General features: G+C 37.8%; 1 long non-coding RNA gene and 1 pseudogene across 9 annotated transcripts; one reads left to right on the top strand and one right to left on the bottom strand.

Moving 5' to 3' along the window:
- Positions 1–8004: 8004 nt before the first annotated feature.
- Positions 8005–9934, bottom strand: LOC108956210. 9 transcript variants are annotated; one of them, XR_005547633.1, is made up of 4 exons: positions 9703–9934; positions 9498–9546; positions 9268–9353; positions 8005–9061 (listed from the first exon to the last, which is right to left on the bottom strand). It is a non-coding gene; the product is annotated as an uncharacterized LOC108956210 (long non-coding RNA). The 9 variants fall into 9 exon arrangements; XR_005547631.1 differs by having other exon boundaries at positions 9268–9546; XR_005547637.1 differs by lacking the exons at positions 9268–9353; positions 9498–9546 and having other exon boundaries at positions 8005–8826; positions 8970–9061.
- Positions 9935–10023: 89 nt separating this feature from the next.
- LOC104427046 lies at positions 10024–14693 on the top strand (annotated as a pseudogene).
- Positions 14694–24925: the final 10232 nt, after the last annotated feature.

The following is a 24925-nucleotide window of genomic DNA, read 5'->3' as shown; positions in this document are numbered from 1 at the left end:
AACAGAATGCAAAGTTAACCATTGTTGATTATGATGCTGGGATGTCTTCCTCTGACGATCCATTACTGAAGGATCCGACAAGCTATCAGAGACTTGTTGGAAAACTTATCTACCTTACCATGACTAGGCCAGATATCTGCTATGCGGTACAGACTCTTAGTCAGTTCATGCATAGTCCAAAGCAATCCCACATGAACGCAGCCTTGAAGGTGGTAAAATATCTGAAGAAATGTCTAGGGCTAGGGATACTTCTTTCTCGAAAATGCAATATGGAGATGATGGCCTATTGCGATTCGGATTATGCTACATGTCCCATGAGTAGAAGATCCATTACTGGTTTCTGTATTAAGCTTGGGGAGTCACTGCTTTCATGGAAGACGAAGAAGCAATCCACGGTATCGTTATCATCAGCAGAAGCTGAATATCGATCCATGGCAAAGACTGTCTGTGAGGTGGTATGGTTACGAGGTCTACTCCAGGATCTTGGGATACAAGTTAGAGGTCCGACATTACTCTTTTGTGACAATGATTCAGCAATCAAACTTGCAGCAAATCCCATATTACATGAGAGGACGAAACATATAGAAGTTGATTGCCATTTTACACGAGAGAAGATCAAAGAAGGCATCATCGAAACAAGAGGGGATTAGAACCACGGAGCAACCCGCGGATATATTTACTAAACCTCTTTGTCAAAGACAACATACATATCTTCTAAACAAGCTTGGCGTCTTGGATATATACAAGCCACCAGCTTGAGGGGGAGTGTTGAAAGAAGATATGTTTTGAAGATATGGAATCGGGATGAAGATTGTAATTGATTGGGATTGTAATTATTTTAGGACTAGAAATATTTTTATCTTGGGAATATGTTCTTTACTTTTTTATTCAATCTAATTGTATGATATATACATCTCTGTAACAGTGTACAATTTAATGAAGTGAAATACAATTCCTACACTTCTATTTGAGTTTCTTACATGATTGCTCTGTTTCCCATGATGATGATGATGATAATGATGAGAGAAAGGGACAAAAAAAAAAAAAAAAAGAACTCCGACTTTAAAGTTGATCGTGTGGAAGTGAATGATTTGGGGTGTAGCGACTAGAAGACGAGACGTGCGAGACCCGCAAAAGCGTGGGAATGGTCGAGTGAAACATCGAAGCTGGTCGAAGAGTACAGGACAAGCGACCGAGGAGACTTCATGCACGGCGACGAATCTAAAGTTCAATCGACCTTGTCTCCACCCAAGCCACCGGAAGCGGTCGTGTGCAGTGAGCTCGGAGCGGGCGTGGCACGGCCCGGCCCGGCCCAATGGCTAGGGGTTGGAATGAGGCGCATAGATTAAAAGATTAGAATTCGACTCTCGAGACGAGCAAAAAGTTCACGGGAGTTCTTTTTTCAATTATTGGAAATTCAATCCAATTGGTTTGAAAATGTTTTGTTTTTCCATCGTATAGATGTTAAAAAATCTTAATAAAATGATAATTTTCACATGTTTATTCTATCTATAATAAACCTTAGCTTTTCTAATTTTAAAATTGTATTTTTGAATGGGACACGATGTGTGCCTTTTCTTATATAGCGGTATATTGTCATAAATGTTGCATGCATTGAGATCAAACCTTTTTCTCGAAGATGTGCATAAATGAAATGTGATTCAAGAATGATTTGAGAATTGTTTATTCATCTTTAGTGTTATTAAATAAATTATATATATATATATATATATATATATATATTTTTTTCTTATTCTTAGTGACATACCTCCATGATTGTAACATTTTTTCAGAGTTCGTAAACTTAATGGTCCTATCAACAAGTAATCATCCTTGCATGTCATAATTCCTTAATCAACCATGACCTAGGCAATGTTAAAAAAACAATAAAGTTGGCAATCTTAGACTCTATTTGTTTTGCGGAATTTATCACGTTTATGAAAAATGTTTTCTAGGAAGCTAGTTTACAAGAAAATGACGATAACTTTTTATATTCAACCGAAACCTGAAAATGAAGTAAGAGATATATTCCACTATTTGGTATCTTATTTAATTTTCTAGAAAAAAGTCACCAAAAAATTGAATCTTGATTTTTTTAGTCAACCAAAAAAATAATTTTAATTTTTATATATTTCTTAAATAAATATATATTTTTAATTTCTTCTTTCTTTTTCCTTTTTATTTTCCTTCCTCTTCCTCTTTCCTCCTCTGCCACCGCATGCCTTGACGATGGCTAGTTGCTCGGCAATCAACCAAGATGCAAATCGGCAAGCTCGAGGCTCGACCAATCTAAGCGAACCTAAGCTCCACTAAGACTAGCAAGCTCACGCGGCTCACTAGATCTAGGCAAGCTCAAGCTCTGTCAATCTAGGCGAGCCCAATCTCTGTCGAGGCTAGCAAGCTCGAGCCTCGCCCTTGCCAAATCTGACCTTAGGTGAGCTCAAGCTTGCTAATCGTGGCAAGGCTCAAGCTGGCCTATGTCCAATCATCAACGCCACCAAGATCAACGACTAGTCAAGGAACAAGGAAAAAAAAAGGAATGAAAAAAATTAAAATCTCAATTTTTAAAAATAAAAATAAAAAGAAAACATAACAATAAAAGGAAAATGTATTTGGTGAAAGCAAGTGAGATGGAAAAAGTTATGAAAAGTGTTTTCTATTTATGAAAAATGAAAAATATTTTCCTCATTTTTTAAAGTACTTTTTCCAATAGCGGAACGTTTTCCTAGACTAGTTAATTTTCCATGAAACGAATATTGAAAAATTCGAAAAACGTTTTCCTAGAAATTATTTTCCTTGAAATGAAAGAAACAATTGTTAATTTCCTTAAATATTCTTAAGTTACTATCTTTTCAAAATAATTCATGGTTGAAATTTTATTTTTCCTTTTGATCCGGCTGTCCCGATTATATATAAGATCGATTCCATAAGTTGTTGGACTAGACCATACAATTGCCCATTAATTAATGAAGCTGGGAAGAGATTAATGGAGAAAATTTAACAATTTTCGCATTTGTAGACACATGCTAAACATTCACAGAAATTCCGTGAGTTCTCTCCCTTTTTGGTTTTTTTTTTTTTTCTCTCTTTGGCTGAAAATAAAAATAAAAATTGTGGTAGTTGAGTTAGAGATGAAGGAGAGAGGTCTGGATTCGTTTTCTAGTCTGTATATGCTATAAACTGGACTAAACAAGTGTTTTCATCACGAGCAAATCGAAAGAGTTGCTAGCTAGCTAGCAAGGACAAAACATGGGCGATCAATTCACAGCTCATATCCTACTGGGTAAATAGCGATTGGTAAAACTTCATGGTAAATGTCGAAGTTCCCTAAATGTCTGAAGAGACCGATCCCTGACCTTCTGCAATGATTCGGTGAAAGGTTGCAGTCACTCTTGATGATGGACAGGAAAACATATCGAGTAAAAATATGTCATCTACTTCATCCTTTTCCCGCGGCCTAGGTGCTTCGTTCGACTACGTATTGATGGTCACGGAGGCTTAGATGGGATTCAAGGAAGAAAAAATTTTGTTCGCTGTCAAGCATATCCTCTCGAATCCTCTGTTTCATGAAGTTAAATGCATATTGAGCGTATTGAGTAACGAATCGAATATCCGACATGAAAACGTACCCTTCGAAATCCAGCGCGAATCACCTCAACCCTAGCACCAATGAAAGCTTCTTAGCTGATCTCAGCGCCTTAAACTTCCAAATGACCATGCAGAAAAAGCAAGAAATGTCCGTTGCTTCCATGTTAAGAGAACAAGAGTCATTGTGATGATGCAATAGGTAGAGATATATCATCCCCGGGTAATTCGAAACCGGCAGATGTGGCTCTATTCCTTTTTTTATTGCCATATCAGAGAAAACTAATATCAATTTTACAAGCTACTTCGTTGGCCAAGTCTTGGCTGTTTCATACTTCATATTTGTTTGCATTTTGCTGAAACAGAACAAAGTTATCCCTTGAATGCGTCAAATCAGAGTATCCTTATCCACCGCAGAATGGAACAAGAGAAACTGCGATCTAATTATGTCATTAATTTGACAGGGACGTTGTCCGATCACAAAGTTTCTCCAGAATCGAGTGGAGGAATACCGCATTCTTTTCGGGAATGAATGGACCGTAAGTTTTTTTTTTTTTTTTTTGGGTAAAGAATGGACCGTAAGTTTGATCCTCAAGAACCCAACTTTACTTGAATCAACTCAACAATGGAATTCATTTCGGCGTACAGTTGCAACTATCACAGTGAGAGAACTGTTAAATATTTTCTTGCCGAAATAGAGAGAGAAAGGGATGAGAAAGGCTGTGGAAAATGGGTTTCCTACTCCTTAGATCACCAAGTTACAGGTTTGAGCAGAACAAATAATCACAGACTAGGATAGATAAAAGATTAGATGGGGAATGAGTTAGAGAAGTGACAAATGCTGAGCAAAACGAGTCCGTATGCAGTAAATGTGAAACAGCTTTAAGAAGAGCTTAACCCAAGATACTTCTAGATTGGTGAATCCCCAAGTAATGTGAAAAAAAAATGTCCGTCGTGCATCTAAGGAGATCGCAAGACGGACTTAGATGCACGATGGACAGACTCTAGCTAGCTAATTAGGCATCTTCTGAGATGTTTCCTAAATGGACATGCACGATGTTTTGAGGAAAATACACACCCCAAAAAGAATCTCGACGAACAATGCTGACCTTTCTGGCATCTCATTGATCTGGTACCGATTTTTCTAAACCAGCATTTTTGGTGTAAACGAGGTACTCTTAAACCAGAATGAAATTAATCTAGGGGAATAAATCTAAGAATTGCTTGCTCAGACAATGTCTGTTTCTGTATGTTTTGTCTGTGGCAGCAGGCTCATAAACATCAACGGAAATGCTGAGAAGGAATAGACTTCCCGGCTATTATTTTTCCCGAAGCTCAAAGGATATGCTCCATAATATTCCTTGTACAGCATAGTATTCATAAATATATAATCTTCAAGAGTCAACACATCAGTCGGTCCTCTGTGCATGTGAAAAAGAAAATGGTGCAGACGTCTACCCAGCCGGAACAGCCCATGCAGGTAGAAGGGAAGGAAACAGAAGTACTGGAGGAAGTGAAGAAGAAGAGTGACCCGATAGGCTTGCCATTTTATAAGCTTTTGAAGTATGCAGACGCACTTGATTGGATTTTAATGGCTCTAGGGACCATAGGATCCGTCGTCCACGCGATGGCTCAACCTATTGGATATTTGTTGCTCGGCAAAGCACTCAATGCTTTCGGGAGTCATATCGATGACAAAGATGGCATGGTTCATGCTCTGAAAAAGGTAGATAACTGCACTTCGCTTGAATTCCTAGCTTACTGTCAACTGGTGGCTATATTTATTCCTAGCGCGCCTTTGAGTTCCAACTTACTAAATATGGATGATTCGTACAGTGTCATTGGAGCTTTTCATTCGTGTTTTTCTTCTTTCCTCTTTCAGGTTGTTCCATATGTGTGGTACATGGCCTTCGCAACCTTCCCTGCTGGAATCCTAGGTTGGCTTCTTTTGGTTTTCTTAGATGATGGAGATGCATATGTTTTTATTCAGTCGCAGAAGTTCAGTTTTTTATTGACATGCACACTCGTTTCGCACATAATCGCCGTTCGAAAGTCACTGTTTCCTAGGGCCCACCAGAGATTTGCTTATTTTGGCGTGTCACTCCCAAACGCAGCATCAAGTTTTATGGGATCGGAAGTATCGTATAATCATTTATCATATTGGACTATTAGCAATAAAGTTTGTAAGAAGCAATGGATTAACTACAGGAGAGAAAACTAGTAGTATAGAAAATATGCAGTAATAAAGCATTCGCGTGGCTTCCAATTTTCTGCAGAGATTGGATGCTGGATGTTTGTGAGCGAAAGACAAACAGCACGGATCAGATTAGAATTCCCAAGATCGCTCCTCAGACAGGAGATTGGAGAGTGGAAAAGTCATTGCCGGAATAAGTACTCACATGAGCGTAATCCAGGATGCTATAGGAGAGAAGGTAGCAATCTCTCCCTCAAGTTGACTGCTCTTGAGATTTCCCCACCGAAGTTTGCCGATCATGCTAACAAAACTTTTGCTAGCAGCTGGGGCACTTCCTTTCGTGCTTCGCCACATTCTTTTCTGGAGTCTTGATTGCCTTCATTTGCAGTTGGGAAGTTTCACTGGTCACCTTGTTTGTAGTTCCCTTCATTCTACTGATTGGAGCCACCTACACCAAGAAAATGAATGCCATCTCAGCTGCCAAAATGATTTACCTATCCGAAGCTACTGACGTTGTGGAACAGGTGAAAAATCTTCACCTTTTTTATTTATTAAAAATTTAAGAAAAAGGGAATTATCTGAAAATTCACGGGTTAATGTTTGACAATGTACAGACCATATCTCATATGAAAACGGTCTTTGCATTTGTTGGAGAGGATCATGCAATCAAGTCATTCTCAGACTGCGCGGACAAGCAATCTGTCATTAGCAGAGGAGAGGCACTGATTAAGGGAGTTGGAACAGGAATGTTTCAAGCAGTGACCAACTCCTCGTGGGCACTAATCATATGGATCGGAGCAATTGTGGTTACTGCTGGAAGATCTAGTGGAGGGAACGCCATAGCAGCAGTCATAAGCATCCTCTTTGGAGCTATGTAAAAAAAGTTTACCTTTCTTGTAGGGTTTTTGGATGGAGATTGTTTCGTCTTACACCGACTAGAGAAGCAATCCAATGATGATCATCAAACTAGTTAATCTGCGCTTAACATGTGAATTAACATCATCCTACATGGGTTCTCTAAAGTTTTGTATGAATGCATGTATGATGCTTATCACTTTGAGCCTCGTAGGAAGATATCAGATGCCTTTAAGAATTTTCGAATCATGAAGTGAAGAAGATATAACTCTGATTATGGACCGTGGCTTCTTCTGCATTCCAGCTCAATCACTTATGCTGCACCAGACGTGCAAGTATTTAACCAAGCAAAAGCAGCAGGAAATGAAGTATTCAAGGTGATCCAGAGAAAACCAAATATTAGCAATGCTTCGGGGGGGGAATCATATTGAAGGAAATCAAGGGAAACATTGACATAAGGAACATTCACTTTGCTTACCCATCCTGAGAAAATAAAATGATTCTTCAAGGTTTTACGCTGTCAATTCCAGCAGGAAAGACGGTGGCGTTAGTTGGTAGCGGCGGGTGTGGGAAAAGCACAGTCATATCCCTGGTTGCGAGATTCTAGGATCCATCAAAAGGTCTGAAACCTTTATCCTCATGCTCTTGAGCTGAAATTTGTTATCCTCTCCTTATTATTCCCATGGTTTCATGCTTCTATTGCTCATACATTATTTGCGCACAAAGGTTGCTGACAATTGGGTAATATTGCATGTTATTAGGGGTCATTCTCATAGATAACCACAACATCAAAGATCTTGATTTGAAGTGCCTATGCCAAAATATTGGAGCAGTTTCCCAGGAACCATCACTGTTTGCTGGCACTATCAAGGACAACCTTAAAGTAGGAAATATGGATGCAGATGACCAACAAATAGAGAATGCAGCAATGATGGCAAATGCACATAATTTCATTTCACATCTTCCAGATAAGTACTTGACAGAGGTAAAATGCAATCTCCTAGCAACAGATAGCAACAGATGTAAACAAATGATGTCTCTCTTGAAAGTACTCAAGCTCTCATTAGGAAAAAGAAAAAGGAGGATCCTGAGTTAAATTCTGGTGCCATAATGGACTAGGTGGGGGCAAAGGGGCTTCCAGCTGTCAGGAGGACAAAACAAAGAGGTGCAATAGCCAGAGCCATTATCAAAATCCTCCAATACTTCTGCTCGATGAGGCTACGAGTGCTCTTGATTCAGAATCAGAGAAGCTGGTTCAAGAGGCATTGGAGAAGGCCATGCGGGGAAGAACAGTGATCTTGATAGCACACAGATTGTCAACCATCATTAATGCAGATGAAATTGCTGTCGTAGAGACTGGACAGGTTAAAGAGACAGAAATGCACAGCACCCTGTTGGATAACAGCAAATTTTACAACAGCTTATTCAGCATGCAGAACATCAGTGTTGTTCGTGATGAAAGGTTGGCTGCCTCATAATAATTATTTCCTACAGTATGCATATGACAATTATTTCGATTAAAAAAGAAGAAAAAGAAAAAGAGAGGTCCTCATTGGCCCATGTTTTTGATTGAATGACAGAACTGATATACCTTCACAGGATTCTGAAACTGACCAACCCCATGGCTCACCTCAAAGCAGAGTTTTAAGTGCAAAAAGGCACAGAGATAGAAGAAAGCCTCAGAGAAAGAGAAGACCCTGAGCAAGAGGAGCACAAGAAAAGATTAGAAGCAGTCCACTTCTTTAGAATCTGGTTTGGGTTGAGGAGGACGAAACTTGTCAAGACAGCCATTAGCTCCATTGCAGCCGGTTTCTCTGGAATCTCAAAGCCTGTTTTTGGGTTCTTCATCATAACAATAGGTGTAGCATATTACCATAAACATGCCAAGCGGGAAGTCAGATGATACTGAATTGTCAAGTGGAAAAGTCATTGCCGGTATAAGTACTCACATGAGGGTAATCCAGGATTCTATAGGAGAGAAGGTAGCAATCTCTCCCTCAAGTTGACTGCTCTTGAGATTTCTCAACCGAAATTTGCCGATCATCCTAACATAACTTTTTGCTGGCAGCTGGTTACTTCCTTTCATGCTTCACCACATTGTTTTCTGGAGTCTTGATTGCCTTCATTTGCAGTTGGGAAGTTTCACTGGTCACCTTGTTTGTAGTTCCCTTCATTCTACTGATTGGAGCCACCTACACCAAGAAAATGAATGCCATCTTAGCTGCCAAAATGATTTACCTATCCGAAGCTACTACTGTCATGGAAAAGGTAAGAAAACTTCACATTTTTTTAGTTATAAAATATCTAAGAAATGGGGAATCATCTGGAAACTCACGAGTTAATGTTTGACAACGTACAGATCATATCTCATATAAAATCGGTCTTTGCATTTGTCGGAGAGGATCGTGCAATCAAGTCATTCTCAGACTGCATGGACAAGCAGTCTGTCATTACCAGAGGAGAGGCACTGATTAAGGGAGTTGGAACAGGAATGTTTCAAGCAGTGACCAACTCCTCTTGGGCACTAATCATATGGATCGGGGCAATCGTGGTTACTGCTAGAAGATCTAGTGGAGGAACGTCATAGCAGCAGTCATGAGCATCCTCTTTGGAGCTATGTAAGAAAAGTTTACCTTTCTTGTAAGAGTTTTTGGATGAGATTGTTTTGTCTTACAGCAACTAGATAAGCAATCCAATGACAATCATCAAGCTAGTTAATCTGCACAAGACACGGGAAATAACATCGTCCTACTTGGGTTCTCTGAAGTTTTGTATGAATGCATGTATGGTGCATTTCATTTTGAGCCTCTTAAGAAGATATCAGATGCCTTTAAGAATCTTCATATAATAAAGAAGATATGACCTTAATTATGGACCGTGGCTTCTTTTGCATTCCAGCTCAATCACTTATGCTGCACCAGACATGCAAGTATTTAACCAAGCAAAAGCAGCAGGAAATGAAGTTTTCAAGGTGATCCGGAGAAAACCAAATATTAGCAACGCTTCAGGGGGATCGTAGTGAAGGAAATCAAGGAAACATTGACATAAGGAACATTCACTTTGCTTACCCATCCCGAGAAGATAAAGTGATTCTTCAAGGTTTTACGCTGTCAAATTCCAGCAGGAAAGACGGTGGCGTTAGTTGGTAGCAGTGGGTGTGGGAAAAGCACAATCATATCCCTGGTTGCAAGATTCTATGATCCATCCAAAGGTCTAAAACCTTTATCCTCCATGCTCTTGAGCTGAAATTTGTCATCCTCTCCTTATTATTCCCATGGTTTCATGCTTCTATTGCTCATGCATTTTTGCGCACAAAGGTTGCTGACGATTGAATAATATTGCACAGGTTGCTGATGATTGGGTAATATTGCATGGTTTCAGGGTCATTCTCATAGATAACCGTAACATCAAGGATCTTGATTTGAAGTGCCTCCGCCAAAATATTGGAGCACTTTCCCAAGAACCATCACTGTTTGCTGGCACTATCAAGGACAACCTGAAAGTAGGAAATTCGGATGCAGATGACCAACAAATAGAGAATGCAGCAACAATGGCAAATGCCCATAATTTCATTTCACAGCTTCCCGATAAGCACTCGACAGAGGTAATATGCAATCTCCTAGCAACGGATGTAAATAAACGATGTCTCTCCTGAAAGTTCTCAAGCTCTCATTAGACAAAAAACAAGGATCCTAAGTTAAATTTTGGCGCCATGATGATGGCCTAGGTAGGGCGGAGGGGCTTCCAGCTGTCAGGAGGACAAAAACAGAGAATTGCAATAGCCAGAGCCATTCTCAAGAATCCTCCAATACTTCTGCTCGATGAGGCTACAAGTGCTCTTGATTCGGAATCCAAGAAGCTGGTTCAAGAGGAATTGGAGAAGGCCATGCAGGGAAGAACAGTGATCTTGATTGCACACAGATTGTCAACCATCGTTAATGCAGATGAAATTGCAGTTGTAGAGAATGGACAGGTTAAGGAGACAGGAACGCACAGCACCCTGTTGGATACCAGCAAATTTTACAACAGCTTATTCAACATACAGAGCATCAGTGTTGTTCGTGATGAAAGGTTGGCTGCCTCATAATAATTATTTCCTACCGTTTGTGCATGACAATTATTTTGATAAAAAAAAAAAAAAGAAACAGGTTCTCACTGGCCCATGATGTTGATTGAATGACAGAACTGATATATCTTCTCGAGATTATGAAATTGACCAACCCCACAGCTCACCTAAAAGCAGAGTTTTAAGTGAAAAAGGCGCAGAGATAGAAGAAAGCCTCACAGAAGATCCTGAGCAAGAGGAGCACAAGAAAAGATTAGAAGCAGTCCACTTCTTTAGAATTTGGTTTTGGTTGAGGAGGACAGAACTCATCAAGACAGCCATCGGCTCCATTGCAGCCAGTTTCTCTGGAATCTCAAAGCCTGTTTTGGGTTCTTCATCATAACAATAGGTGTAGGATATTACCATAAACATGCCAAGCAGGAAGTTGGATGGTACTCGATCGCATTCTCCCTCATAGGGTTGCTATCATTAGCCTCTCACATCTTGCAGCATTACTAGTTCGGTGTGGTCAGTGAGAAGGCCATGACAAACCTTAGAAAAGCTCTCTTTTCAGGTAGCTGTCACTCCTTTTTCCTAGCAGATTCCTGTACAGTTTAATGCAGAATCTACTAGCCTTGAATATGAGATTCTGCCCAAGTTATGAATCATTTATAGAGTACAATTTGCATTGATTATTCTAAAATCTTGCAGGTGTGCTGAGCAATGAATTCACTTGGTTTGAGAAACCCGAGAACAGCATTGGGATGGTAACTTCGTGAATCATCAATGATACATCCATGGTGAAAGTGATCATTCTTGATCGCATGTCGGTCATCGTCCAAGGCATCACTTCTATACTGATTGCTACGGTAGTTAGCATGATTGTAAACTGGAGAATGGGTCTAGTGGCTTGGACTGTGATGCCTTGCCACGTCATTGGTGGGCTCATTCAAGCCAAGTCAGCCAAAGGATTTGCTGGCGACTCTTCTGCAGCACATGGCGAAGTCATTTCCCTATCTTCTGAGTCGGCGACAAACATAAGAACTGTAGCATCTTTTTGCTATGAAGAGCAAATCCTGAGGATGGCCAAGTTAGCGTTGGAAGTCCCAACGAAAGAGAGCAGGAGAACCAGTATCCGGTATGGAATAATCCAAGGATTTCCTATTTGCTTATGGAACATTGCACATGCAGTCGCCTTGTGGTACACCGCGGTCTTGGTCGATAGAGGCCAAGCCACATTCGAAAATGGCATAAGATCGTACCAGATTTTCTCTCTCAAGGTACCTTCTATTACAGAGCTGTGAACGCTGATCCCCACCGTGATATCGGCCATGAGCATACTCACTCCTGCATTCCAGACCCTCGACCGAAAAACTGAAATTGAACCAGATGTGCCGGAAAATACTCATCATGGGAGGATCGAAGGAACTGCTGAGTTCCAGATCATCAAATTCAAGTACCCATCACGACCAGAAGTTACCGTTCTGAAGAACTTCACGTTGAAAATTGAAGCTGGGACGAAGGTGGGTCTTGTCGGGCCAAGTGGTGCCGGAAAGTCCTCTATTCTGGCCCTTCTGCTGAGGTTCTACGATCCGATGGAAGGAAAGGTCGTCATTGATGGGAAGGACATAAAGGAATACAACCTGAGATGGGTGAGGACGCGAATAGGATTTGTGCAGCAAGAGCCCATCCTCATTAGCTCCTCCATTAGAGAGAATATCCGTTACGGACACTGCGGTACTTCATTGCCTCATTGGTGCTTTTCTTGTAGCATCTTCGAACCTCCTCCCACACCGGTTCAACGCGCCGCATCCATCGGACCCGCAAACACCAGCAAAGCGTCGGCCCCATCAGAACCATTCTCGAAAGCCTCTAATCACCAATCATTAACTCCCAGCGCGAAGTATACGCCTCGATGGACTCACTCCTGTCGGACGACCGCACCGCGTCGCCTCCGATGATTCACCTCCGCCGCCCATCGCCTCCTTCGCCGTCGTCTTCGTCTTCAATCGGGACTGCGATCGCGGGAGAGAACGGTAAACGAGAATCAGAATCAGAATTAGAATGTGGCGTTTTTATTTTTTTTTTTTCTTTTTTTGGTTGCTTAATTTTTGAATTAACGGTTGAGTGCGTTTGAGCATTTGAGTTTAGAAGCGACCTCCCTCGCTAAAGCAAAAAAACTTCTGGAAGGAAGCAAGGAGCGAGTAGCCAGACGACTTTTTTGCATCCAAGGACGCGACCTTTCTGTTATTTCAGATTTGGTCCCCTGAACATTTTGTCATTTAGCCCTGTGTCCTGAATCAAGGGACCTGTTACCGGAAAGAGTTGTTCGGATTTTCGGGTGGCCCAAAAACAGAAATATTGTATTCCGGCCAAGAAAAAAAGCAGTGAAATTGTAAATGATGCAAACGCCCCGTTCAATTCTTTTTCCTCACTTCTTAATCAGAAAAAGCAAATGAAACTATATGATTATTGGTCCAATACTCACCCGAAATCCGTATGATTATTGGGCTTGGAGTCAACGAGCACTTTTTTTTTTTTTGGCCGAAAGAAAGTCACCGAGCACGTTGACCGGCTAAAGAATAGTCAATCTTAATAATGGCGAAATTAAATTATAAAAAAATTTGTAAAATTTTGCTTCCACTCTTGAAGTCTGATTTTGTTTGCCCTAGCCTAATTCAAGTTCATTCAATGTGATATGAAGAGTGATGTACTGCTTAAAAGTGATAGCAGAAAGGGTTCAGAATAGTTAACACGGTCTTAAAAATTGAACATGATAATACTTATTCGCATTCGAATTGAATTTAGACTCAAATAGAATACTCAAACCATTGTAATAAAGATGACATATATCTCCCCCTCCAAATAAATTTCCTCCTCACGTGATAGTCTTGGACAACGAACCCTAAAAGGAAAATTGATAATAATTTTTATGTGCACATTTACCACTAAGATAACATTAGCAATCTAGTAAATATAATACGAATTTAATTAATTTCATGTATTATTGTTATTCAGGGAAAGATCATCTTTTGATATCTCCCGCTATCTCGCACTCCCCCGCCATTAATCGAAGTTGTTTATTATCCCTCTTCATCCATCATTTTCAACATTATTTGTAGCGACAAGTACAGAATGGTATGTACAGTCGAGACATCTGTATAACCTTCAGCAGATCTTAAGCACACTCTGGGTCCAAGGCCTTTCACTAATCAAACTCTGATGGGCTGATTTCACTTAATCATAGCTCAATAAGCCCCTTCTCCTCGTGATTTTCTGCCATGCGTGCTCCACGGGCTTGGCCGAATTTTGCTTCACTTGCGGGCGTAGTTTATTTAATCCAATTAAGTTCAGAACCTTTAATCCATGGCTGGTCTAATTGAATGCAATTTTGATCATCTATTCATGTAAAATGCTCCTAAAAACTACATGCAATTTTACAAAAAGATTTTTTGTTAGGTTTGGAGTTGATCCCCAATTTTTGTATATAATGAATAATTATTTGTCAAAATATAGGTGTCAACACATTATCTCTACACTTTTCTATTTTTCATATAACATCTTTGAATCTTTTCCCACACCGGTTCAACTTGTCGTATATCTTGTTCATCGGACTTGCAAACACCAGCAAGGTGTGGGCCTCATCGACGCAATTCTTAAAAGCCGTAATCATCAACCAAACTATAACCTCAAAGGTGAAACACACTTCGATAGTCCTCACTCCTAACAGATGGGCGTGGAAGCATTCACTGGAGTGACTTGGACGTACAGGTTCTCGCCGCCGCTTTGGTTGAGGTTGACGAAGTTAGGGATCGACCCGCTCACAGGGGCATTCAAGCAGCTGGGGTGAAAGCTCGTGGGGCGAGCCTCGCCGGAGATCCATCTGGCGGCGTGCTGGTTCGTGGGTTACGCCCACGGCTCCAAAGGCATCCCCACGCAAGTGTCGATTTTGACTGCAATTCCGGAAACTATCACACAATAAAGGGGAATGTGATGATCGACGGAGTGCCGTGAAACACTAGCCAGGTGATTTTTTGCATCCATGGACGCATCTTTCCATTATTTTGGATATGGTCTCCTAAACTTTTCATTATTTATCATTGTATCCCAAATTAAGGAACTTGCTATAAATGTTCTTTGCAAATTTTGGAGGCCAAAAAAAATGTATCTGGCTCAAAAAAAAAAAAAAACAAACAAACAAACAAACAGAGATTATAAATGATGAAACTCGCCATTCCATAATTTTTTTCATTCTGAATTAAAAAAATACAAAATGAAGTTATATGACTTTTAGTCCAATACTTTCACGAAACCCATATGATTATTGGGCTTCGGGAAACGGAGCACATTCACCGGCCGAAAAAGCTCAACCTTAAAAGTGACAAAATTAAATTCACAAAAATCGTAAAATTTCACATCCATGCTTAAATTGGGACTTTCTTTGCCCTCGATTATTTCTAATTCATTCATTTTGATAGAAAGAGTGTTGTGCTGCTTAAAAATGATAATAGGAAATGTTTGGAATAGTCAACACGATCTTGAAAACTGAACATGAAAATACTTATTTACACTTGAAATGAATTCAAATTTGAGCAAAATACTCAAACCTAATTTTAATAAAGATGACATATTTTCCCGAATGAAATTTAGTCGTGACGCAATAGCCGTAGACAATGAATCTTAAAAGGAAAACTAATATCATTTTTTAAGAGGACATTTACCAATATAATAACTTTCGCAACCTAATAAATATAGTAAGAAATTAATTAATTGTATGTATTATCTTTATTAAGGAAGAGATGATCTCTCCCAATACTATTTGATTCAACTTTTACAAAATCTTTTAAAGTCTCCACTATTTATTGTTTAGTTAACTATATCGCACTTCCTCGCCTTTAAATCAAAGTTATTTATTATCTCTCTTTGTCCATCATTTTCTAACATTATTCGTAGCGATAATTGGCACACCATGAAGCAACGTGTACGTGGGGATCAATGGAGTGCTATCAAGCCATGCACATAGTAAATTGGGTGCTAGCTAGATTTTTAAGCAAAGCATTTGAAACCCAAACTCGCTCCTCGTAGAATTATCCTAAAAGTCATTATTAGATTTTATATTGGATCCAAGAATGCAAATGACAACCAATGACATTTTTAATATGATATTGCTAAAGGATAAATCTGGCCTAATTAAGATCCATAAATATACTTGTAAACATCTACAATATGATGATGGCAAAGAAAGGGGAGTCACATATGAAACATCAATGCCATGTTTCAATTTGCCACATATGTGATAGGATCAAATGATTTTGATACATCTCTATACTTGTGTAATATTAGTGCTAGTATACTCAAGAGGAAAACCTTCGCAAGTTATTGCACTAGTTGATGGAGTGGATATAATAGTATCATTGCCTTCATCGTTCCAAGTTCCATCATCCCGTCTCGACATTTTTGTTGGATAAAAGAGTGGCTTGTAAGATATTTGTGAATTATCTACTTCTCCTTCGAGCATTTCTAAGACTTTGCGCATCGAAGGGCGGTCATTAGGATTTCATTGTATGCACCAAAGAGCAACCATTATCATCTTCTTTATTGTTCTCCTCTCCTCCTCACTAACTTCTTCCATCGGAAATTCTAGTCCTACACTAAGTTGGCTAGGAACCCATAAAAGAAAGTAAATCCGACTAGAATACTTTGAAATTGCGTCTCCATTCTTCCTCCTACTAGCCATTTCCATCAACAATTTTTCAAAACTATAGACATTGGCTTTGAAAGAGATGCCTCCAAGGTTCTCGAAGACGAGCTCCATAGCCATGTACCCGAGGGGCCCTCAACTTTTCTAATTTTGAAATTGCATGTTCATATGTAATATGATTTAGCCTTTCCTTATGTAGTAGTTCAATGTCATGTGTGTTGTGCGTGTTAAGATCACATATTTTCCAGAAGATGTGCAAAAGTCAAATGTGATTAAGTCATGAAAGATAACAAAACCAATATTTTCTTATGTTAATTATAAATAGCACGACAATTGATTATGTGCCATATCTTTCGTGTGATCATTGAATTTTCTCAACATGAAATGAGGGATACTCTTAGGGAAACAGCTAACAATATTGACAAACAAACTATAAAGAAAAGATCGGTAAAAGTTTGAAAGGTGTAAATTTTAGACATGACCTTTCATGATTGAAAATAACAATTTGGATATATGAAAAGTGGAGAAACACCTCACAATTTATAATAGCAGTGCATTTTGTTGTGCGATCATTATATATTTTAGACATGGCGAATTGCCATGTCATATATACTCCATGAGGCACATTGATGTCCTGAGTGTACAGCTAATGGAAATTTAATGGAATACCATGTCACCTAATACCATTAATTTTTTATTTTGAAGAGTTCGGTACTTAATTTTAAAAAAAGTATAGGTATTAGATTGGAAAATGTGTAAAAGTCTAGGCATGTGAGGAGAAGCGATGGTCTGCAGAGTTCACAATTGTCACAATCATGGAAAATGTGGAGTGTTATGTCTATCGTGGCTCCCACGACTATAGAAGTTCAGACCATCACCGAAGTGACAACGCCACAGAGGACGGAGAGAAAGAGACAAGCAATTAGCCCTTGCGAGCCGGATTGTGTGGCTTTTGTATTCAATCCATTGCACATGTTACTTGCTCCAAAACAAATTCAAAACGGTGCAATTATACGTAGGGGCTAGCTCGTATTTTGTGGGATATCGGTTCTTGGGATTGCCTTTTAGTTGAAACAGGTAGCTTATGTTGGTAAAACTGTCGCATGAAGGGATTTTTCTCTATGATTCCTACTCGTATAAAAGAACGACAAGAACAAGTGCTAGTTTTTTGGCATTGCAATGTTTGTTGCGTGTGCACTTGCAAAGGGTTTCAATTAAGAAGATATTAGACAAAATGAAATTACAGGAAAATGGCAGTTATTAAGTCACGAATTGAACCAGATCGGAAAGCTAGTATAAACAAATGAGCGATGTTTTGGAAGACGATGTAGCCTATTGCTAGTTGCCCCTATTGGGAATCAAAACAATGGGCCCGCCAATCTCACAAGATAGAAGAAGACGAAGTTTTTGGGGGGACTCATCAACAGATAAGTCAAAGTCAGTCGACGTGCGTAGAGGAGCAACGGAGAATCGGAAGAAGAGGTCAAGAAAGATCATGGGTTGCGAACTACCCTGGATATTCTTGTAGAAGAAAATTTGGGAAGGTGGCAAACGGGTGTCATCATCGTCGACAATGATGGGCCAAAATTCAAAGATGCTCGAGCAACAAGCGCGTCCATCTATTCCCGGTCATTCTCAACACTCACCTTTGTGCTCAATTCACCACTTAAAGTGTACTAGTAAAAATATGGAATGAGTACGTGAATGGTTGTTATCCTCAAAATTTTAATTTATATAATATATTAATAAATTTTATTTAATGTACAATGCTGTCATTAAATTTTTAATTTTTTTTAATACAGTCCTTAATTTTTTTGTACATGTTTAACATAGTCTATAGACTATATAAAAATATTCAGTATTGTTATTAAACTTGTATTAATGGAAGGGGATATGAAACTATGAACGGTGATGTTGAATGGTTTGAATTGCATGGACTGTCACCATCCCAAATGGTTTTGGTTTAACACTTCGGGGGATGTTCCGCTCAACTCTCATGAGGATATTTTTCTTAATGAAATGGTTTTGTTTAAGTTCTGTGAATGAATTAGACCATGTTAATTAGACCGAGGACGAAGAAGTGATACTAGGTAGCACTAAGACTCATTTTTAGAAAGGATGCTGAAGGAATTGGATAAAAATATTGGGTTAAAATCACTGCTTATTGTGGCTTTCAAAGTCGTCTTACTCAAAATCTCGAGTAAACAAAGTTACGCGACCTTTACTTCTTGTTGAAGCATTTGTATCGGACAACACTACTTGTATATACAAGCTCATGGGTAGGAATCTTCTATATTTATCATGTACAAGTAATAGATAAAGCGCAGATGGTTAGCCCTATCGAAAGATAACAACAAAATAAAAGGGAGAAGAAACTCTTAAAATCTGGCGGGCGAAGTCGAAGTCGCTGCCTTCCGCGGGAAAGTTCGTAAGGGTTTTGAGTTCGAGCAAAGCATTTCCAATGGAAGCCATTTGTCTGATCGACAAAAAGTGCTCCCTCAAAATCTCCGCTCTTCTCCAACCTCCTCCTCGCGATATCTTATTTCTCTGATTCTTCATCGATTTTTTCATTTAGAAGAAAGACTATTGTTGGAGCTGGAACACTTCACATAATAGGATTTCTTTCAAAAAATATGGCAGTGAATTACCTGGCAACCTTAAATAAAATTCCACCATCATCAAAATTATACTCCACCACCACCAAAGTCATGGAACAGTCCTAGCCCATCACCTCTTGCTATCACTGACCGTGTGAGGAGGGCAAGGTCAACTCGAGTCCCCAACACCTGAGATCCTAAGGCCTCTTGCTATCCGAAGCCGGAGACCTCAAGGAGTAGACTTTGTTGCCTAGGGCTTGAACAAAAACAAAAGGCCTAAAGGCATCTGATTCTAAATGAAGTGCTAAAACAGTCCAAACAACTAAAAACTAATTATCATTATGAGTGTGATTATACGGAATGAGATTTTGTTAAAGAAGTATTCATTATCACTAAAACCAAAGGGCCACTTAACATTAATCAGAAATAAATCATAATATGAAATTTGTATAGATTTGAAAGACATCAATTTTAGCCATAATTTACCTGAAATTATCATAAAGTTGGAGGCACTTGTAGGTAATGAATTAGCTTCATGAGTTGTAATTTTACCCGTAATGGTCGTAACTCATTTACACTAGTAATTTTATGGGTTGTGATTTACTTGTGATATCCACAAATGATGAAATCGAAAAGAAAATCTTCTTTTATCGTTTTCATGTGCACATTTACCACTAATAACCATAGAAACCTAGTAAAAAAAAGAAGAAGAATTTAATTAATCAAATCAATTAATGTTATTAAGAGAGAGATCATCTTATGATGTCTCCTACTATTCTCTGATTTAATTTTTAGCTAATTTTTTATGGAACAAAAAGTCAATGAAGATGAGAGGAATGATTTGTGTTGCTTTGTTTCTTTCTTGAAGTAACAACGAGAGAAAGAAAAATCTCCGATGACAAACTCAATTGTATGGAGGTGAGCGATTTGGGTGTAGCTACCAAAAAATTGGGACGGACGAAATAAGCAAAAAAAAAGAAGAATTTAATTAATCAAATCAATTAATTTTATTAAGAGAGAGATCATCTTATGATGTCTCCTACTATTCACTGATTTAATTTTTAGCTAATTTTTTATGGAACAAAAAGTCAATGAAGATGAGAGGAATAATTTGTGTTCCTCTGTTTCTTTCTTGAAGTAACGACGAGAGAAAGAAAAATCTCCAATGACAAACTCAATTGTGAGGAGGCGAGCGATTTGTGGTGTAGCTACCAAAAAAATTGGGACGGACGAGATAAGCAAAAAAAAAAAGAATTTAATTAATCAAATCAATTAATGTTATTAAGAGAGAGATCATCTTATGATGTCTCCTACTATTCTCTGATTTAATTTTTAGCTAATTTTTTATGGAACAAAAAGTCAATGAAGATGAGAGGAATAATTTGTGTTCCTCTGTTTCTTTCTTGAAGTAACGACGAGAGAAAGAAAAATCTCCAATGACAAACTCAATTGTGAGGAGGTGAGCGATTTGTGGTGTAGCTACCAAAAAATTGGGACGGACGAGATAAGCAAAAAAAAAAAAAGAATTTAATTAATCAAATCAATTAATGTTATTAAGAGAGATCATCTTATGATGTCTCCTACTATTCTCTGATTTAATTTTTAGCTAATTTTTTATGGAACAAAAAGTCAATGAAGATGAGAGGAATGATTTGTGTTTCTCTGTTTCTTTCTTGAAGCAACGACGAGAGAAAGAAAAATCTCCGATGACAAACTCAATTGTATGGAGGCGAGCGATTTGTGGTGTAGCTGCCAAAAAAATTGGGACGGACGAGATAAGCAAAAAAGAAGAAGAATTTAATTAATGAAATCAATTAATTTTATTAAGAGAGAGATCATCTTATGATGTCTCCTACTATTCTCTGATTTAATTTTTAGCTAATTTTTTATGGAACAAAAAGTCAATGAAGATGAGAGGAATGATTTGTGTTGCTCTGTTTCTTTCTTGAAGTAACGACGAGAGAAAGAAAAATCTCCGATGACAAACTCAATTGTATGGAGGCAAGTGATTTGTGGTGTAGCTACCAAAAAATTGGGACGGACGAGATAAGCAAAAAAAAAAAGGAAGAATTTAATTAATCAAATCAATTAATGTTATTAGAGAGAGAGATCATCTTATGATGTCTCCTACTATTCTCTGATTTAATTTTTAGCTAATTTTTTGTGGAACAAAAAGTCAAGGAAGATGAGAGGAATGATTTGTGTTGCTTTATTTCTTTCTTGAAGTAACGACGAGAGAAAGAAAAATCTCGATGACAAACTCAATTGTATGGAGGCAAGCGATTTGGGGTGTAGCTACCAAAAAAAATTTGGATGGACGAGATAAACAAAAAAAAAAAAAGAGAAGAATTTAATTAATCAAATCAATTAATTTTATTAAGAGGGAGATCATCTTATGATGTCTCCTACTATTCTCTGATTTAATCTTTAGCTAATTTTTTATGGAACAAAAATTCAATGAAGATGAGAGGAATGATTTGTGTTGCTCTGTTTCTTTCTTGAAGTAACGACGAGAGAAAGAAAAATCTCCGATGACAAACTCAATTGTGTGGAGGCGAGCAATTTGTGGTGTAGCTACCAAAAAAATTGGGACGGACAAGATAAGCAACAAAAAAGAAGAATTTAATTAATCAAATCAATTAATGTTATTAAGAGAGATATCATCTTATGATGTCTCCTACTATTCTCTGATTTAATTTTTAGCTAATTTTTTATGAACAAAAAGTCAATGAAGATGAGAGGAATGATTTGTGTTGCTCTGTTTCTTTCTTGAAGTAACGACGAGAGAAAGAAAAATCTCCGATGACAAACTCAATTGTATGGAGGCGAGCGATTTGTGGTGTAGCTACCAAAAAAATTGGGACGGACGAGATAAGCAAAAAAAATGAAGAATTTAATTAATGAAATCAATTAATTTTATTAAGAGAGATCATCTTATGATGTCTCCTACTATTCTCTGATTTAATTTTTAGCTTATTTTTATGGAACAAAAAGTCAATGAAGATGAGAGGAATAATTTGTGTTGCTCTGTTTCTTTCTTGAAGTAACGACGAGAGAAAGAAAAATATCCGATGACAAACTCAATTGTGTGGAGGCGAGCGATTTGTGGTGTAGCTACCAAAAAAATTGGGACGGACGAGATAAGCAAAAAAGAAGAAGAAGAATTTAATTAATCAAATCAATTAATGTTATTAAGAGAGAGAGATCACCTTATGATGTCTCTTACTATTCTCTGATTTAATTTTTAGCTATTTTTTTATGGAACAAAAAGTCAATGAAGATGAGAGGAATGATTTGTGTTGCTCTGTTTCTTTCTTGAAGTAACGACAAGAGAAAGAAAAATCTCTGATGACAAACTCAATTGTATGGAGGCAAGCGATTTGGGGTGTAGCTACCAAAAAAATTGGGATGGACGAGATAAGCAAAAAAGAAGAAGAATTAAATTAATCAGATCAATTAATTTTATTAAGAGGGAGATCATCTTATGATGTCTCCTACTATTCTCTTATTTAATTTTTAGCTAATTTTTTATGGAACAAAAAGTTTCAATTATGAAGATCGGTCACATGCACATCATAACGAGCCATGTTGCCTCTAAGTGATGCCCTGTAAATCTTCATTCCAAATGGTTATAATCCAAATACAAACTTCTTATAGGAAAAGATATTAAACCAATTTGTCCGAAACGATTGCATCTTTGAGTTTTATCGTGAATATATCTTGAGTTTGCTTGGTTACCAATCGTTGCAACTCTTGAATTTTCTTCATGAATAGTCACAACTTTTAAACTCTTCTTTTGTTTGGATACCATTTTCAATCTTCATGCAAATATTGAAATAGACCACTGTCACACTAAAAAAAGAATTATGGTTGTTGACATATACACATATATAGTTATGAAATTAGATTATCGATAAATTGCTTAAACATAAAATTTTAAACATATATTTTCTTACATTGACATCAATAACCTAAAAAAAAAAGTTTCTAAAGAAATCCTAAGATGCTGTACAGATGCAACAATATTAAACAAACACGTATTGATTGCTATTTATTATAAGGCATTTTTTTTGTGATTAGTTTTAATTCAACCGTATCTTTTCTTTTCAATAAATTCATTTTCTTTTCCCATCAAACTTATAGCAAATTATCTAGAGATTTTAGTTGCTCATTACTATTTTTGATAAAGTTGGTATTTCGTGATTATTTTCAGATCAACTCCATCAACATATTTTCTATCATACATTAACATATTAGTAGGTAAATCATGAAAACCCATTCTAGTCAATATTTTGCCTCTATAGTTACAAGATGCTCAACGAATTAGCTGCTTTACGTACCTCAAGTATCTGTCCTGTTGATCTAATTCAAATTCAATATTAGACGGTAGTTGATTCATCAAGTGGTTAGCTTGATTTGCCGGAGGCTTGCCTGCTAGTGCAAGAAAGTCCAAGGACAAACAAGAAGGAAAAGAAAAGGAAAAAAAAAAAAAAAAAAAAAAAACAAAAAAATGAAAATATTATTTAAAAATTGCGCCACCTCGACAAAATTGCTGAATTGGTATCTGAATTGGTAAAAGTCAAGGCATTGCTCGAGAAGTAGAGATAATAATTGATCTAATACTATTACATCATTTTCGTCTCTCTCTCTCTCTCTCTCTCTCTCTCTCTCTCTCTCTGTTTTGTTCATCATGCGGACTACACAAGCTTTTTTTTCTTCTTTTTTTTGTAATCATGCTGATTGCATAAGCATCATTTGTTAATGACTGCTTGAACTTTAAGGAATTAAGTTTCATGGCATTGCTTACTTTAAGTGGCTCATTTACATTAGTATGAATTTAACTAATAGTGAGGGAATGATTGTGTTTGACTTTAGACAGCGGAACACCTGAAAAACCTGTCCAAACCAACTCCAATGGATGTGAAAGCATTGGGAAAGAGACAGCTTTAGCATTTGAAGATGAAAACCTGAGTCCCCGCATCAGTGGGAATATGATAGCCTTCCGATTAACAATGATGATATAGGTATGCACTGAAACTAATTGTAAAGTTGGAGCACCTCCCTCTACTTCAAGCATATACCACTTATATGAAACAAAAATAGCCTCCCGTATCAGAAAAAAAAAATGGAATACTTGAGGGATAGTTGACAGCTACATTAGCAAACTAAGAAGCTACAGAGACAAGCTTCTCATCCGTTCTCAAGTCCTAACAGGAGATGGAGAAGAAATTGGCCGATGGTATGAAGGAGATGGAGATGCTAAAGGAAAAGCTAGCTAATCTAGAGGTTTCTAAGGAAGAAATAAACTCTCTTGCAAGACTATATTAACCCAAGAACATCCACATTTTCTTCATTTTCTTCTTTTTTTCTATTCTTCACCCTCCTCCACTTCTAGTTGCTAGTTCTCCTCTCCTTCTTCTTTCCCAACCTTTCTAGAAGAGTATTTTTTTTTTCTTTATTCAAATCTTTAGTAATCTCTTAGTCATCCTCGAAAGTGCAACTTTCCTTTCCAGGCATGGGTTGACAATCATCGCATAGCCAAATAACATCTTTGTTGAGAGCTGTAATATGGCTCCAAGGCAATACCTAAAAAGCAAGGGAAAAAGACAGTTATGTTTATTTTCAAATAGTGAGCATCTTTTACATAAATTGAACTTGCATATAAGAGCGCACATGTATCACATAGTTTTATGTGCACACCTACACCTACGAGTTGTTGGCTAGGCCTACCTTATGTAACCATAAAGGATGTGAGGGCAAACTTACTGGTAAATAACATATTTTTGACAAACATGACAATAGGTGACACTAGGTCAAAGACTCGTGAAAGCCACCATCACCACATTGTAGGCAAATAGGGCCTGCAGGAACAAAAGGATTAAACAAGAAGGTAAAATTTGATGTTAGAAAAGCCAATTCTCAATACATCAACACAAACAACCTAACCA

The sequence above is a fragment of the Eucalyptus grandis genome, chromosome 11 (genome assembly GCF_016545825.1).
Source record: "Eucalyptus grandis isolate ANBG69807.140 chromosome 11, ASM1654582v1, whole genome shotgun sequence".
Classification (NCBI taxonomy): domain Eukaryota; kingdom Viridiplantae; phylum Streptophyta; class Magnoliopsida; order Myrtales; family Myrtaceae; genus Eucalyptus; species Eucalyptus grandis.
The sequence above is the reverse complement of the archived record's forward strand: the minus strand, read 5'-3'. Positions and strand labels throughout refer to the sequence as shown.